Raw genomic sequence first — 18565 nt, 5'->3', positions numbered from 1 at the left:
GACAAAAAATGCCATTACTATATACTAAGACAATTAAATATATAATAAGAAGAATAGCATTCTCTTTTCGACAACACTAATACTGCTTTCAGAGTCTATTTTCCAGACTACCTTTTGAATAGTTAAGGTCTGGCATGTTATAAATTGGAGATTCACAGAAACAGGACGTAATAATATAGAGATACTTAGAGCCCACATATATATAGAATAGTTGCTGTGTAAAAAAGAATTGCATTGATTTCATCAGAAAAGCTTCATAAGAAGACTTCATAAGAAAAGCTAAAAAAATTGAACATGTATTGCTCCTTCCCACCTACTGCTGAAAGAAAACTTCAGGAGTGGATAAGAGCTATTTTCTACCCATGCCTTAACCTTTTGCAGTATGGAGGGCATTCATCCAACATTTGTATTTGCTTTGTTATTCCTTCCTTTTCAATTTTGTTGAATTTCCATAAAGCTTCATAGTGACATTTTCTTAGCCTCAGGTTTCCTACAGTCATCTCATTCTTTCAGGAAAAATTAAAAAAAAAACTGGCAAAGTGGAACAGTACCAGTAAACCCAAATTCTACCATCTCATCATAAACATGGGTCAAGTGGGAAAACACAACATTGGTTGTAGAAGCCCAGAACAGGTGACTATAGGTCAGTTCATGTTCTTGACATCCCAAATTACCTTAACAAGGAGTTCCAGATTGCTTAGTTTTTCAACAGTTTCCATCTATAACGTCATCAACTGGACTTTGGGCATCAAGTACTTAAGTTCAAGTTATTGCCATCAAACAAATTTATTTGACACCTGGACAGATTTTAAGCTGATTGCAATTTAAAAAAAAATACTAAGGATATTCTGGAATGATGCACAAGTTCTTTCTTATTCCACATTTTTTTCACAGGCATTGTTGTGTTGTATAGATCAAAGTATATCACTGGTATAAAATGAACAAGAAAGTACTCAAATGTTTTATGTATATACACTAAGAGATTAAGCCCTAAATATTATTGTTCTTCTAAAGGAGTCGGAAGACTATGTATGGGTCTGGAGCTCTTAAAGAAGTAATTAGTATACTTAGATGTTGCAAATGAAATATCACTAATAATAATATCTAAAGCATTCTCCTACTGTTCTCATCTTCCCATCTTCCTTTCCCTACTGTGAACTGGGACCTATTAGAAGGGTAAAACGATAGGAAAAGTTATAAGTATTCATCCGCCTGTCATGCAAACATGTGCATAGTAACCTGTAGCAGAAATTCCATCTATTTTTAAAACTTATTTTACTCTTAGTGCAATCATTAAGGGACTTTTTCATCCCTTAAAGCTTAGAACAAAGAACAGTCTTCATAATTGTTTACCTCAACTCCTATCAGGCTGTGCTTTTGTTTTCCTAAGCAGAGCACCTGAAAAGTAAAGTCATCCTTTAATGATGTGCCATAAAAAACATATTGTAGTATATAATGTATTTTGGCTTACTAGTGTGGCATATCATAGTGTCTTTAAGAACAAATGGGAGCAGTTGACTGTAGATCATTAAGCAGATGTCTAGTCATAAGGCCTCTAATTACCAGTGTGCACTTAATGGAAACCAGTGACCTATGGCAAGTCTTACTCAACGTCCTGCACCTTCTTGCTCACCCTCCCACACAGCAGTTTGCCCCCTACCCTTTGGCAGTTGTTTAGAAGAAAATAGAGATTTAGCCTCTCATTGCCCACAGCCACATGTCTTCTTGGCTTCTGTGGAGGGCAAGCTGTTTCTCAGCTGACCTCCAAATATGCTTATCCTCTCATCTGATTCTGCCTAAAAAAAACCACTTTCTCTTTTGGACATGCAGAAAGTAATCAATTCAGTCTTTCAGTTTTGATTTGCATATTGGTTTCCTGCTTCTCTATGAGGGAAATGTAAAGAAAAACATTGAAAATGTACTGCAAACATCTGGAGGGGAAACCAGTAACACTGGTTTGGGACACTGACAGTATTAATGTTCTCAATCGAATGCAAAATGTTTAAGGGGTTTCTAAGGGGTTGCCTTAACATACCTTCATTCCTCCCCTGGCAAATAATCCCTTGTTCTGTGGCTCTTTTTATTATTCATTTTTCCTTTCTTTTTGTTCTTTTATCTGCCTTAGTATCTCAGGATATTTTGTTTGTTTACTTGCTTTGAAGATTATGAGGACCTGGAGAGCAAGCTAGAAGTTCCCTTGCATGTAATGCATGTAGTGCTGCTGAAAAACCTGAACAGTGACAGTGATGGGAGCTGGTAAGTGCAGTTCCAAGTGATCATTTCATACCAGGAAAACATTTTTGCTCAAAACAGAGGATGTTCTAAGCTTTTAATAGCTTTTCCCACAGACAAAAATCTGGAGTGTGGAAATAAGTCTTCAGTAAAAGACAGAGATAAAATGGACACTTCAACACAAATCCACTTTGTGATTTTTTGAAAAGAAATACAAGTAGACTTCATCACAGAAATTTTTAAAAAATTCAGAGATTTCAGAAAATTTACATTCTGCTGTCAGATCTCAATGATATTTGTAAGTAACCAAATTAAAGTCTTTGACTGATGTGTAATTCAGATTCAATTTCATCCTTCTTTTCTGTTTTTTTTTTTTCTAACTCTTATCTAATAGTCTACTCATAATCTACTTTCCACACCATGTATTTTTAAGAACCTTGATGAGGTCTCTTTGATTAGTTCTTTTAAATTATTCACATCTTCTCTCATATCAGTTTTGCTCTACTTTGGAAGAGGTAAGAGGCCTTTTAATTTCTTGGCTGAAATCCTGGGTCCTTTGAACTTAATTGCATGTCTGCACTCAGTTTCATTGCAACCCCAACTTCCTCTTTATCTCTCAATCTCCTCTCCTCAGGAAGGTTGTGATCATTCCTACCTATTTATCTGTGTCCATTTACTACAATATGAAAGCTAGTTTAAAAAACAAGGTAGAGTGCTTTCTGCACAATCACACACACCAGAGATACACCAGAGATATTCTGTGTACTGTGACAGCATTAAATAATCCTTTGCACTGTCATATATAAGGCATGTATCGCTGAGGACGTGAAAACGCAGGGACCATATGCATCACTGAAAGGTACGCTGCAGTTCACTCATGAGTTATGAAAGTCTGAACAAAGCCCTAATTTTGTGTTATGCTTTATGTTCCAGTGCAGCTTGTTTCCCTGTCTGTGCGGGAGGCATAACTTTAGAGCTGTTCTAAGAGGGCGTTCTTTATTTGCTTAAATCAGATGTACTTTTATATATAACTCTCCCTTCCCCTACAAGCCCAGGTTTGACACAGGTTTTACTTGCCTGTTTGCACCTCTTAGGAAAGCAAGCTAGTTGAAAGCCATGGTATGCAGCCCTTCACAGCTTGTTTGAAATCCTCCTGTGTCTGCTTATTTCTGTCCGTTTGCTGCGGTTCATCTCCCCTTCATCCGCAGCAGCCCAGCCACAGTGGCACCCTGCTGGGAAAGGGGTTAGGGATACAATCTGTATCATGACAATACTTTGGGGAAGGGATAGATATCAGAACTGTTTTCAATCCAGATAATTTCACAATCCCAAATTTGCAGTGCATCCTCATTACAGTTGCACAAGTATATTTGAAGACTCTAATCTGTGCATTGTTAGGATTAGAGGGCTTCTCACTGATTTCATCACAAAGTAAAAGGATTCATAGGAATCTACTAAGAATTTTGAAGAAAAATACAGAGTAAAGCAAGTCATGAAAAATTCATGAGAGCTTGCAAAATTGTTCCTTTTCTTTCAGCTTTTCTACCTTACAGTGTTGTTACAGGCTTTAATTCACAAAATGTTTGCAAAGCACTTTGGGATGCTGAGATAGAAACCAGGATCTGAACCATTCTAAAGAATGAGTGATTATAAAAATGTAAATTAAAGTAATTATACATGCAAACTTCCATTAGGCTGTTTAATACAATACTTAATAGAGTTTCATTCTTTATGCCTGCATGTAAATTATGCACCTTGTTATGACATCATTTATTTTATTTGCACATGCACAGTTTTATTCTACCTACAAAATATGCATGTGTTTAAAATAAACCTAATCTCTCACTGGTCTACTGTAAACACCTGTAAGTTTGAAAACAAGTTGCTAGGTTCTGCTCTTTAGAAAAAAGGAAACAAACAAACAAGCAGGAAGAAAAACTTCTATGGTTGCAGACTTTGATCAGTCTGAAAGAGCTGTTCCTTTGCCCTCAGCTTTCCCATGTACCCCACGTTGCCCTCTGGCCAGCAATCAGAGCAAACAGATTCTTCTAGCTTCTGCTTCACTGCATCTGTTCCAACTCCTGCCACGCACAGAAAATCAGTATCCTTGAAAGAAAATTTAAAAAAAAAAAAGAATTTAAAAAGCTGAACAGGTGTTCAGGTCAATAGTTTCATTTTAAATATTGATGTTGAAAATTTCTTCCTCTTTTCCCGATAATAAAAATTAACCAGTGATTCACCAGTCTGAAGGGCTTTCTCTGAACAATGGTTAGAACATCAAACAAACACGTGAAGACTTATTTCTCTGTGCCTAAGCTTTCAAAAGATATTAGGTGTTTTTTTGTTTGTTTGTTTGTTTTCAAGGCTGAAGTGATTTTTTGCTAAAATATATATATATATATATACATATAAAAGTCATGTTATTTAAAGGTGAACTGCAAACTACTTTAATTAATTATGGTTCAGTAGCAGAAAACCTGTGCAGGCTTAAATATTAAAAATAGACCTACCATATGTTCATTTACACTTAATATTTTGCAAAGATACAAACTTAGATTAAGAAGCCTGCCTTATTTAGACACCTAGTTTAAAACCTCTCTCAACAAAACTCATGTTCCTGGAGATCCAGTGAAGAATCTCAGTTTCTCCTGTTAAGCATCCTACGTTTCTTGCACCAAGTGGTTTTCTCCATCTACCTGAAGGCTGAAATTCCTGCTTTCAGGATCTCCTTTTCTCCTTTAGCTATTTTCGGCATCATGTCTCTTTTGGGAATTATAAGGGCATTTAAATTGGGAGTCTCCTCCACGAAGACTTCACAGGACAAATTGCTGATCTAGCCTGCTCAACCTGTTCTGAAGAGACCCATTAAATGAAAATAGTGATGCTGACTTTTCAGTTCAGGCATCACAGAACAGAATGCTAGGCCAGAATGGGGAATCTCTCTGTCAAACTGACTGGGGCATCTCCTCAGAACAGTGAAGAAGCATCATCCGTCACTCAGAAGGTGGCTTAAACCTCCTGAGCTTAACCTAAGCACAAGCTCTCCCCAGCTCTCCTCTCCAGTAAAACAATGTTGGTGAAACCTGACAGCAACGAGGCCAGGCAAGCAACAAGACACCAATGGGGTGTCACAGTAGAGTAGCTAGTCCCTTTGTTTGGGGCTCAAAGGGAAATTAGGAGTCCCAGCAGCTGTTCCAAGCACTTTGCCATTTTTATTTTGCAGTCATTTGCATGCTAAAATAAAATTATTCCCATCAGAGTGCTTTTTCTCCCTGCCAGGTCAGTAACTACTGCCTTAAACCCAGGAAAGTTTTAACTTCAGGAAGGGTGAAGATGTGGGGATAATGTAGGTCAGTTTAAACCTGAAATGTAGTGAGGTTTTTAATGTAAGATATGAAACTACATGACCAGAGCATTCTCCTGAGGGTCAGGCTCACCCAAATACCTTCAATATTCGTAGGCAAATGCCCAGTTAAGGTAGGTAGTAGAGGTTACAGGGCTGGAAAACAGGCATCCTGAGTGTTCTCCACAGTTTTTATGCTCATAAATACTACTTGCAGGTCATCTGCAAATCAACTCAGTGGCTAAAATATTCTAGAAGTAACTCACATGAAATAATGCACCATGAGATAGGGATTCCAGGGATGATCTTGATTTATCATATCAAGCCTAGTTTTTCCCAAAGGCCATGCATTTGGATTACCTTTGTTCATCATCCCTACTGAAGAATTATTTCGTACAGTAGTATCTATTTTGCTTCTAGACTTGGGTTAGATGGGTTTTGAACAAAGCATCTTTACACAATGCCGCTGCAGTTGTGTGGGTGCACTGAGATCCTGAGTCAAAGGAAAAGTCAGTTTTGATCTTTTCTGTGACTCACTGATTTTAACGAGAGCTACTATATGCATTTTGTTGGCCTTAAATTACACAGCAAAACCACTTAATATTCAATATGGTAATTCAAATCCTGGCTATAGAAAGACTCAGATGCATAGAGCATCAAATTTGGCCCTATAGTTTTATATTTGGTAAGAATGAATTTTGTCCTTGTGAAACTGCTGGCAAAAGCCTTGAAACAAGGGCCCATAAGACATAGAGCTGCAACATCTTTTGCTTAGCTGTTCTGCTACACAGATATATCATCTGAAACCAAGGCCCACCAGAAATCCAGTGCAAGAGTGCTAACAGAAAACAGAGAAGAATAAAGCTGTGTTAACTCCTCAGACTTAAAAATGACTCTCTGTCTCCTGATTGGAGGGAAATGTACGATGCCATGTAACACTCATTTATCTCAAACAGGCTTAAAACTAAGACTAGTTTTTTGAGTAAGTAACCAATTAACAAAACGCAAGTTAAAATCCTTGCTTTCCTTAATTTGAAGAAGGACCTAAAACTGTTGCCACCTTGTTTTATGTGTCTTCATTATATTCAGGGATATTAATATCGATACGTAAAATAATGTTAAAAGTATCAATTATAAAATATTTAAATAAAATGAGATACTGAAATCAGGGCACTGATATGTCTGCATTTCACCTATTGTTTCAACCCAGTCATGATAACAAGTAAATCCATGCACTTAGCTATTCATATGTACAGATTATATAGCAAGCAGATTGTGATTGGCGAAAAGCTTAGCTGGGTTGTGCTGGTTTGAAAACTGCTTTGAATGTAATTCCACCAGTGCCACAACTAAGTATTTAGTTTGAAAATCTAACTAGGTTTATATTGCAACTAGGTGAGCAATGCCAGAGCTGGAACTGTACATGCAATCTGTGGTAGAAGAGTTGTTGTTAAGAAAGACTCAGCATTTAAACATCAAAGAATTTGCTTTAGCTTTCTCCAGAGTTACATGGAATCTGGAAACATATACCAACGTTGTATTTATTAAGTATCTCACCTATGTATGATCCTCACGCTAGGAAATCTTAGAAGGGAAACAAACTTAGTTTGAATAGTTTGACTCTGCTCTTCTAATAATGCTCAACTTTATGCCAAAACTTACAGCTGTGGCAGTTCTATTCTGCCAGGTCCCATTAAAGTTTTATTAACAGCCTTGTTGTTCTTCTTACCATGTTATCTTTTGATGATAGCTTTTGTCTTCTCAGATTAATTTCTTTTTGGTGCTAATTACATACAGTTCTTCTACAATCTGCCAAAGTAGCCTGTGGGACTAAAAGGAAGCATCAGAATCATCAGCATTCTGGAAATTATGACTGCAGACAACTGTATCCCTTTTGTAAACTTACCTCAGAACTACCTTTTCTCCTTCCCCAGACCTTAATGATTACTGGATATTGTAGATCTCATTGCTCTGACATTCAGGAACATTCTGATTCTCAGCCTATATTTATTCCTGGGCAGATTCTAACTGTCCTTTTTTTGTTAAATCTTAAATATGGGTGACTTCACATTTTATCATCCTGATTTATTCATTATGAAAGCAAGCTCAACATAGTTAAAAAAAAAATGAGTTTCTGATTTTCCACATGCATATTCATTAGCAGGTGGAAAGGATCATAGACAATCACAGTGCTTACTGAGGCAATTTGCCTGCATCTGCCCACTATTTAATGTTTCAGGTCACCTGTGCTTTAGAATTATTTCTGTCACTGCTGTAGCACTGAACACTCCATTTCCTGTACATGTGATCATAGAGAATGGCTCCTTCAGAGCAAAAAAGAGGTCCAAAGGGAGGAAATGACTTACCAAAAATTTATATTGAACTCTATGCTTGAGATCAGGGGAGAATTCATGGTGAATGACTGTCAGCGATGCTTCCATGCATGATCCAGTCTACATTTGGCGTAATCAGAGGCAATTCTACCACCTGTACGTCCACTTGAGGATATGAAGAAGGAATATGGAACATTAAGGAGAAAACCTATAGTGCTGGAGAGATGAAAGTGTGTTATGGGAAAAATGACAGACAGCTTTGGCAACTGGAATGCGCTCTTTCCATATAGGGAAAGAGGGATAGAAGAGCAAGAAAACTTTATTTATTTGTTAATTAATTTATCTATTTAGCACAGAACAAGGTTTTTATGTCACATTGCTAAGATGATTACTTATTGTCTGACTTGTTCAAGGCCAGACATTTCCAGCTATTTACAAGGAAACTTTAAAGACCACGTTATGCTAAATGTGCATTTTGGTGCCTCTCATAGTTTCTTCCTGTGCATTTTATTGGACCAAAGTCCACTGGTTTCAGTGGAGCTGCACAGGTACAAAACTGAAGTAGCCCATGTCTTAATAATGTCAGACAAGTTATCTATCATGTACATGGTACCATGTCAACTTCTATGTGCACTGCCATGGTACTTTCATGCTGAGCTGTAATTATAATACATCTTGTCTCTAATTACTTTCTGGGCTTCCACTGAAATGGGAATCTATCATTCACAATATGTGCTAAAAATATAATCACAGACAAAAAAAAATCCACACTTTTTGCTCTTCACTCACTCAGAAGTGATTTCTTGCATTCCTTGTAATGAGAAAAAAATGTGCTTTCTCAGTTGTAATAGGAGCAAATATACTCAACTATTTACAGCACACCTGTTAAGTTGCTGTGCCAAGGAACCTTTTGGAACACAGATTATTTTCTAAGTGAGATCCACATTTTAATTCCTTGATGTTTCTCCCTGAACTTCTGTGCTGAACAGTACACATTTTCTTCATTTCTAATTATTTTTGATCATTTTTGATGATGGAAGGCTAATGTCGCCACATTTTTTTTTATTGGACTACCAAAATGTAAGAGTTGTTAACCTATCTCATTTCCTTCCTCAGGGAGCCATTAGATTTAATGAAGCAGTAATCCTGACATTCTTGAGCTGGATTGGCAATCAGTTTCGTGTAATTGGATTACTAGAATATTCTGGGCTGGAAGATCCTCTGACAATTTGCATATAGATGCCTACAGTGCTTCGCCATGATTTAAATACTGATTATTTGTATTTACACAGTTGACTTGAGGTTTCCTAATGAGATGTCACCTCATTTTACTATTTAGTGTTTATAGTAGTCCAATCTTTTTTATTTGTCTCCACACAGTTAAAAGGTGGATGAGGAATCACTGGATAGGACAGAGTTTGGATGCCAGCCCACAGAGGTTAATTTTGCAGGTGTCAACCAACTACTTCATAGAGCGTTGCTTGGAGATTTTCTTTCTTCAGACCTCAGAAGATACCCTCTCTGGCTAAACAGTAATCTGTAGTACCTCTTCTTAGACCTTTTCTGAACTTTCTTTTTCATGGTTGTAGATTCCCTTCTGGTAGTGAAGATTTCTAGTACTATGAAAAGCTCCTCAATGTTCCTTCTATCTATCTCGAACAATTAAAAGCTACTAGACATCTTCTGGAGATTACTTTCACTGTACCCTACATATAAACTGGAAGAGCGATATGAATATCTCAGCTCTACAAAAAAAAAAAAAAAAAAGCATAGGCTTTTGGAGCTACTGCTTACTGAGTGACAGGTTCTACTCATATATATTTTTAAAGATTAGATGCTTGATTATAGATGCTTAGGAAGAAAAGCACTCGATCAGAGCATCATTACCATAAAATGTCATCTCTGTCATTAAATCTGTCTGTCTATTTTCACTGTTCAGTGACAGAGGAAGTATCATGATTTTCCTCAGATTTTTTGCAGGGTAAGAGAGGACACCTGAAAAGATACAGCAGAACAAACTGAATTGCACTGATGTAAATTATTGTGGCTATTGAACTGCTTATACCATCCTTACAAATGATAATATGAATTCCTGTAAATTTCTGAAGATTATTATGTCTTCACATAATTTTCTATTTGGCATTGACCTGTTTCAAAAGGAAGTTCTCACCCCATCTTGTGTTGAAATTACTACTGCAATCCTAACAAGAAGGGATTTTCTGAGATCTGTTTAAGTGAAAATCTTTCTAGCTTGGTTATTTTTTGTTTCCTACTGGCAAATGGAGCAGAGGTTTGCTATAGGGCTGATTTATTTGCAGTGGATTCATTAGAATATTAACTACTTGACCCATTTTATACAGCCACTACTCAAGATAGCAACAAGTTGACCTGGCACAGAATTACAAATGGAGCTGGGGTACAGATTTATGGTAAGGGACCCGAAGCTTTACAAAACTCTTTGGAATATGAGCTAGTGCATTATGCTCGTTGTTTTGCTGAAAACTGGGGTCAGCATAGGCCGACAACATTTTATGTGACTGCAGTAGTTGTAAAGGTTAAACCATGAAAGACAATGTTGCAGCTGTTTCTGATATGCAGCAGGCCTTAATTAAAAGCATCTGAGCAAATTCTTAGAAGATATGAAACTGCATAGGAAGTAAAGATTACCCCAGGGGAATAAAGCCATTACCTTCAGTTTTACTTACTACACAGACTGTGGCAAAGGACAAAGACTGGCCTGAGTTTAGATCAATACACTTTTATGAAGGGAGCCATGTCATATGTAGAGAAAGAGAGTTTCTGCATCAAGAATCAACACACTAGCTTGTAGGTTAGTACAATAATCAGAATTTCCTAGCTTAACTGTTTTATTACTAGCAGAAAATCTGCCTTTCCTCTCCCCTTCTCTTCTCTCCTTTCTCCTCTCCTCTTTCTCTTCCATACTGAATAGTCCCTCAGCCTCTTCGTCACATTAACCTCTCTCCCTACTAACAGCAGCATCCCAGTCTGTCTTTGTATTTTTAAATCATAGATTTGCCTATTTGCCTCACATGTAGAAAAAGAAAGCGTCTGATAAGGGATAAATAGAACTGTTACCAGATTTTAGACGAGTTTTCTACTTTATTTGAAACTTATATATGATGCTCTGGCTTTCGACACTGAGACAAAAATTTCTATCTTTCACTCCTGATCCTTTTTTGTCTTCTCCTGAAAATCAGCTGTTAAAATAGTTACTGAGCATATTTTAATGCCCAACACAATCAAGGAAAAGTGTGGAAGTAGTAACTGAACTCAGTCAGTCAGAGCTCTGCATTTGGAATCACCATCTATATCCCAAAGTGCCATCGCAGAGAAAAGCAGCATCAGTGATGATTTTCTCATTTGATCTGCCCACAATGGATAATTGTAATTCTGTCCTGGTGGGCTTACTAAAAATGTCTTTGCAAAAGCCTCCTCCTCCCATACACTGACAGAGAAGAGAATAGGCTGTAATCCCCATTTTTTTGTGTAGGGAGCTGCTTGACACTTTGACAGGGAGAATGAATTCCGGACTCAAGATACCAGGTGTTTATTGTTTAGCTGGTCAGTGCTTTGGATTCATTTTCTAAGCTATCAATACCATGTCCCTATCATTTTCAGCACTCACCTACTGAAAATGTGTTGTTCATAAAGCAAAGAGGTCTTAGTGGTGTAAAAATGTTTTTGCTATCTGTTCTCTGTGACTTGACAGCAATCCTCTCAGAAGCCTTAAGCAGTGTTAGGCTTCCTTTCAGTTCAAGATACTGTGTGTAGAAAAGTCTCAACAGGCTACATCCAAAATACAATTATTGCCCTAAACTGAGAACTAACTCTCTAAATCCCAAACATTAATCCTGAATATATTAAAGTTCAGTGTCCAAAATGCTTTCAGGAAATGTACATTCCCTATGTCTGGGGAAGTCTAAGGAAGAACAATACAATAACAGAATGGTTACATAAAGAGTGCCTTTGCGTAACCTGCCACTGCTGAGGGCATTCAGATCAAGCACCTCATCAGTCCCTTTCAAAGCTGCCCTAACCGCCGAGGTTGGAGGCAGTCCTTAGGTGTGCAGCTGTGTCTGTGTGCCACTCTGTGGGTGTGCTTTGGGTGGAGGAGCAGGAGGACAAACACTGGCTGTCATTTTGCAGAAACACTAGAAGAACTCTTGCTGAGGAAAATACCTCTGCAGGAGGGCAGGCTGGATTCCAGTGCCTGGACCATTTTATTTGGTAATATAATGTACAAAATACATAAATACTGGCAAATATACAGGACATAATATTTCCTCCTGGGTCTGCATCTCAAAGGGAAATACAGGTTCCTTCTCTATGAAAGCAGTTCTGAAATAAGCTAGAGGACTTTCTTCATCAAAGGTACAAATATCACTGAGAGCGAGGTGCCTCTAAATCTCTGTGAGTATCCACATGTTTCTTACTAAAAAGAATTAAACACTGTATCCCATCTTCCAGTTTCTTTGGACCTTCAAGGTCCTTGAATATACTGAAGTATAATAATGAAAAACAAGATGTGCTAAAATCATTCAATTCTGGAGTCCTTTCAGGCACTTTTAAGATAGAGATGTCTTGGATGTATTCAAGGCCAGGTTGGATGGGGCCCCGGGGCAGCCCAACCCAGGGGGCAGCAGCCCTGCCCATGGCAGGGGTGTTGGAGCTCGATGATCTATAAGTCTCCTGCAACTTAAGCGCTTCTATGATACTATGACTGTAATGCTCAGCATCATAATGTCCAAACCTGTTATTCAACTTTGTTTTATTCTAGTTAGCACGTGATCTGACTCATAGGTCTATAAGTTGAACTGGTTCTGTATTGAATTTTCAGATTGAAAATGACATTACTGAAATATGTTCATTCTCAGAAAAGTGTACGTGTGGAGGAACTACTATGTGAGAGAAAGCATTTTTCTTTAATAAAAAAAAACTGTTTATTTCAGTCTGTCTTGAAATAGGAAAAAAACCTTTTCACTAAAAAAAAACAATTATTTTTTTGTGTTTGATCATACCTGAGAAATCTGATTATTACTTTTTTTTATATACTGGTAAAGGGCATGCATACAGAACAAAACAGTGGTCGTATACATATTTTTCTTGACAAATATTTATTTCCTGAAATATTATTTCTGTAAACTAAATATTCAACTGATTGATATGTAGCTTAGAATTCTCATTAATCTTCAACCTCAGAATCTTCCATGTGTTCATAATGTCAGCAAGTCAGATAAAAGAAGTCTGACTATCATAGTGGTCATGTCTGCTAGAAGAAGGCAGACCCAGCCTTCCAGAGCCAACTGTATTAAAATGCATTAGATTACCATTAGGTTGAAAAAAAATCACCAAAACAGACTGCTTTTTGGGGCAGGGACAGAAGTCCTTGCTGTCAAACCTCTGTAGCTGCCATCTCCTATCTCTGGCAGCTAAAGCTAATTATATTCCTGCTCATGCTTAATTTTTCTGCTTTCTCAGGGAACAAAGAAAAGTTAAGTGCCTGCCTACCTGAAAATGATCACAGAGTACTAGGGTCACACATCTACAGAGGCACTTCTAAACTTTCAGGCCAAATAGAGATGTGCATAATGAATATAATTAGCTATCAGTCAGATAGATGAGCCTAGAAAGAAGGTGGCCAAAACTGCTGTCTGTATTTAGATGGTATTTTAGAGGATAAGACTCAGCCAAACAGACTGGCATTTGGTTCAGGGTTTTTGAAAAATTCTGAGATTAGTACAGATATGAATTACACAGGAAAGGAATAAGAATCTGCAGCAAGAAGCAATTTAGAACAAATAGGTAGCATCTATTCTGTAACACATCTGATGCCTCAAAATAGAAATGAAATATGATCCAGAACGTGATAAGTGAACAAACACAATTGATTCATAGGAAGAGGAGGAGGGAGATGGATTGGAACATTGCTATTGACTTTGTTGTGTTACACCAGGGAATGGAGACTGAATGAAATATGTTTCGCTTGAATCCGATCCGCCATTCTCAACCTTTTGAATAAAAATAAACACTGTTGCATCACAACCTGAAACATTCTCAATCTACTATTCCCAGTGAAAACACAATCTCTGTAGCTGCACTGCATTACCTTTTGGATATAATAGATTATGCCTAATTTTAGGTTATCTAGATAGGTCTGATTAATGACTAGTTACACTGGAGTTGATATCTTGTATTATAGAGACGGAAATTAAAGATAGAGGAAATTTTTTCCTGCAAACATATCGATTATCTAATATCAGACACAACTTACTAATGAGGAAGGGCTATATCAGTTCTGGGATCTGATATTATTTATAATTTCTAAGTCCTAGAATTTCCTTCTATCAACCATAAATGTGTCTGATTTCTACAGTGAAATACCACAGAAGTACAGAAGGAAGGTTGCCTTCTAAATTCAAAGTAATAAAGGTAATTAGTTGGGATGAAACTATGTATTTTTAAGAAAATGAGTTTCCTCAGTTGACTAAGTGCTACGGAAGAGTTGTCAGGATGATTTATTTCTATCATATAGATAATACATTCAAATCTGTTAGATTTTTACAGAAGACGTTATAAATTAGTACCTTAGGGTTATGATGTTTAATTAGGTGAACATCAATATTAATAACCAGCTGTGGCTGTCATCTACATCTTATCTGGTTGAATACCATAGAACATATTACACTGGAACATGTATGTGTAGAGTTGAAAATGTAGGAAGAAAACCAGTGCGACTTTGAAGAAAATATATTGGAAACATCATCTAATTGCTAATTAGCTTCCCCAAAAATCCAGGATCTGCCATGATTAATGTACTCGTAAGAGTAGAAAGGAATGAATCATTCTGGCACACAAAGTTTTGCTTAACAGTATAACAGATCTTTCAGTTTAGGAGGAAAATAGTTTATTACACATTTTCTCCATTTTCCCCTCTCTTTTCTGACAGCAATGGAGCATTTGAATGTTATTCAAACCACACATTCTATTCTTGTGTGACCTAACATTTTCATAATATTTTAAATTTTCCCCTAAAGGTTCAATTATTGACATTGGCTGGACATTTGCTTATCATTATTTTCACTAGGCAAGGAGAAAGTAAAACTTACCTGGCCATATCCTAAGCTCCTTAGAAGTGAAGTGTTTGCTCTTGCTTTTGTAGGAAAGATACAACATGGAAGTAATTTGTGAACTTAAAAGCAAGACTTGTGTGGAAAAACTGAAAGATTCAACGTCCTCAATGTGATCATAAACATTTTCTCATAGGTGAAACTTAGTACTAGAACAAGTCAGCACTACCCTGTTGAAACCTTTGTGGTGACACTGTATGGATTTCTCAAGCTTCACAGAAGTACTGTTAAAAGAGTCTCTACAACAACATATAATAAATATGGGAAGCAGCAGTGTCAGAAGAGGAATTGGCACAGTTATATTTACAGAAATACTGAGACCCAAGGATTCTAAACACTTAGTACAGGTGGCTGGCAACTTCTGCTCCATTACAAACTGCCTGCAGCCCAGTTGCCAGCTCCAGCCCTGGTCATGATGCTAACTTGTGCAGCCTGACAGACCTCTCTTTCCACCTCTGTGATACAAACTTGCCATCATTCCCCAGTAAATCAGAAATTTCCCAAAGTGCTTTGCTCTTTCTCAGTGCACAGGATAAAGAGCTATAAGTTGAAGAGCTTCCTAAAGAGAACTGCAAGTTCAAGCAAGATATTTAAATGTTCTTCACTTTTTCTTCAAATATTACCAGCCACTCAAATCTGTTTTCGCATACCGGGAGAATTTATACAATTGTCACAGACAGAGCAGTTTGATTTTGATTTCATGCCAAAAACTGAAATATATTTACTTACTGCTTGTTTTTTTCACAGAAGTGGTCTAGGGACTTTGTACTGTAGGTTTCCCAAAGAATAAGTAATGTGCATCTTCAGTAGCAGTGGTTTTCCCCAGATGGGTGTCATCTGCCTTTGGTAGTGTTGTGGTTTTTTGGTTGGTTGGTTTTCTTTGGTAGAGAGAGCAGTTAAGTCTTTAATCCAATTTTTGCCTCTTTTTTTTTTTTTTTTTTTTTTTTTGTAGTGATTCAGGTTCTTGGTAATAAAAGTGCTTAAACCTGTTTTTCCCTGTAGATATGACTCATTCAAAGCAGAGCAGATATTTTAGCACTTTGGAATCATCTTACCTCACTCTAAGGAGATCATTTAGTCCAATTACCTGCTAAGAGTAAGGTCACCGAAGCACATTGCTTAAGGCTAAACCCAGTTGGATTTTGACTATCTCCAAAGATAGAGATTTCACAACCTCTCTAGGTAACCCATGGCAGTGCTTGACCACCCTCACATTAAATATATAAATATTTTATAAATAAATAAGCTGCTTTCTTATGTTCAGATGGAATATCCTGTGTTTCAGTTGGTGCGCATTGCCTTTTGTCCTGTCAGCGGGCATGCTGAGCAGTGTCTGTCTCCATCTTAATTCCTCCCATCACATATTTAGACATACTGATAAGATCACCCTGAGCCTTCTCTTCTCCAGGCTGAACAGTCCCAATCTCTCTCAGCCTTTCCTCACATCAGGTTCTTCATGAGCCATTTAGGGAGCTCCCTGAGACAGCACCTGAGAAATTGAGCTGCTTCCTGAGCCTTCTGCACCAGCAGAGAAGAATCACATTGCAGAACTGAGTACTTTTGAGAGCAACTGCTGAGGGCCACCTTTTACAGATTCAGGACTGCTACTTCTCTTTCAGCCTTCTGACAAACAGGAAACATGATGTTGAAAGGCTCAGTGAGATGGAGAGAGGGCAAATAGTAACAGTGCAGCAACTGGAATGTAACCAAGCTTGTGACTTTGATAGTTCTTCAGTGTTGAGCATTCAGTTTTAACAGCTTCATCTCTTTTCCAGGGAAATTGTGAGAAAGAGCCTTCCTTTTTGCTTCAAAGAACAAATGGGTGAAGCCCCCACTACTCAAAGTACTGTAGAAGAGAGGGCAGATTGGGTGCTCACAGTATTTGGTGTGACATAAGGCCCCTACAGCTTTTAGCATTGTATTGACTAGGAGTACAGATATCAAACATGGGTCATAGAGTTCCCTTTGAGGATGTCACCTATAGTTAGATTAAATTAAATGTTTCAGCCCTGGAAAATCCTAATGTTGGTCTCTGGTCTGTGGCAGAGCCACCAATGAAGCAGCAGCGTGTTTAAGGCTACTGTGTGAAAGGAATACAAATAGTGTAATAAGAGAAGCACTGAATACCTCGGTGCATTGAAGAAACACTAAGGAAGAAGAGGGAAAAATATTAAAGGAGAACAAACATCTCTGTCATCTTTGTGAGTTTGTTACATGCTGAATGTATTTATATGTAATACTCATATCACCAAAAGTAACCAATGCTTTGTAGTGCCATGCTGTGAAACATGCCCTAAAGCAACTGACTCCCCAGAAAATGATGTTACAGCATAAGTGTATCAATGGTTTTATTGCTCCACAGTGTCATTTTCAGCAGCCCGTGCTTCTGGGAGCAAAATAAGGCAATGCTTTCTTGCAAAGTGTGTTTTTGTTAAATCTATCTATACAGTTAAAGCCTAGCAGATAATTCCTGTTCTTAGGTGGATAATGGCCACCTTTTCTCTTTAGGTTCTTTCTTCTTTACCCTGCAAATACTTGTGGTTCTCTCTGCAAGAAAATAGACATTTCTATCCTCTATTTAAAAGTATGGGTGACTGGCTAATAATGTTGAAGTGTACACCATGTTTGAATCAACAAACAAGGGTAGATCTACTGCTTATTGAGGGAGGAGGAACATATGTTTACTGTCTGGCTATAGTCAGAGTTGATTACATATTTTGCTGATACAGAATAGACATGGCTATATAAGCACTAAAGATCCTAGGGGTAGTTTTTTCTTAATCATGCGGAGTAAAATATCATCCATTGCATTAAATCCTGAGCTGTCTTTAAAGTGTGCTTTCTGCCCCGATTTTGTATATTGAATCATTACGAAAGTTATGCATTACCTTCAAGTAAAGCAAAAGAAACAAAGCCAAACAAAAACAACAAAAAAAAACCCACAACTTTAAGTCTGCTTTTCATAACAGAAATGTGGCCTTTTAAAAGTTAACTTTATGTATTTTAAATGTCATTGGTATCTAAGATGTTTTTATGTGAAATATTTCCATTTTCTCCAACAAGCTGCACGTGTATTTTTGCAGTACTGGTTTCATTACTGTCAGTCAGTCCAAAGCCATTACAAGCCTTACTGAATGGCTATAAAGAGCATTAAACCTTGAGAACTTACACATCCCAAGGTGCGTTCCCTCAAAGACTTGCAATTAAACTAATCCTATACCTCATTTAACCAAGGAAGTGACAATAGCACAGGTCATACAGTTGTGCTAATGTATGTTCTAGGAACCTGCAGAGGAGAGAACAGGGTGATTTCATCCAGGGACAGAGTTAGTGAGACATGAAAGAGAAAGGGAGCCTGATGGGTTTTTCTAAGAAAACATTCATAAGGTTCTTGATACCTGATAAGAGAATGAGAAAGACAACGTCACCAAAACAGGGGCCAAACAGAAGAGTTGAGGCTGAAATCTGTTGGATGAAGCTTTTCAAATATGAAAAAGAATTACCTGAAG

At 37.5% G+C, this 18565-nt stretch overlaps 1 long non-coding RNA gene across 1 annotated transcript; it reads right to left on the bottom strand.

The window, feature by feature from the left end:
* LOC110392830 lies at positions 3743-7883 on the bottom strand. Its single transcript, XR_002434638.1, has 3 exons — positions 7482-7883; positions 7305-7405; positions 3743-4338 (listed from the first exon to the last, which is right to left on the bottom strand). It is a non-coding gene; the product is annotated as an uncharacterized LOC110392830 (long non-coding RNA).

This window comes from Numida meleagris, chromosome 1 (genome assembly GCF_002078875.1).
Source record: "Numida meleagris isolate 19003 breed g44 Domestic line chromosome 1, NumMel1.0, whole genome shotgun sequence".
NCBI classification, from domain to species: Eukaryota; Metazoa; Chordata; class Aves; order Galliformes; family Numididae; genus Numida; species Numida meleagris.
Note: the sequence above shows the minus strand (reverse complement) of the source record. Positions and strands in the feature narration are given on the sequence as shown.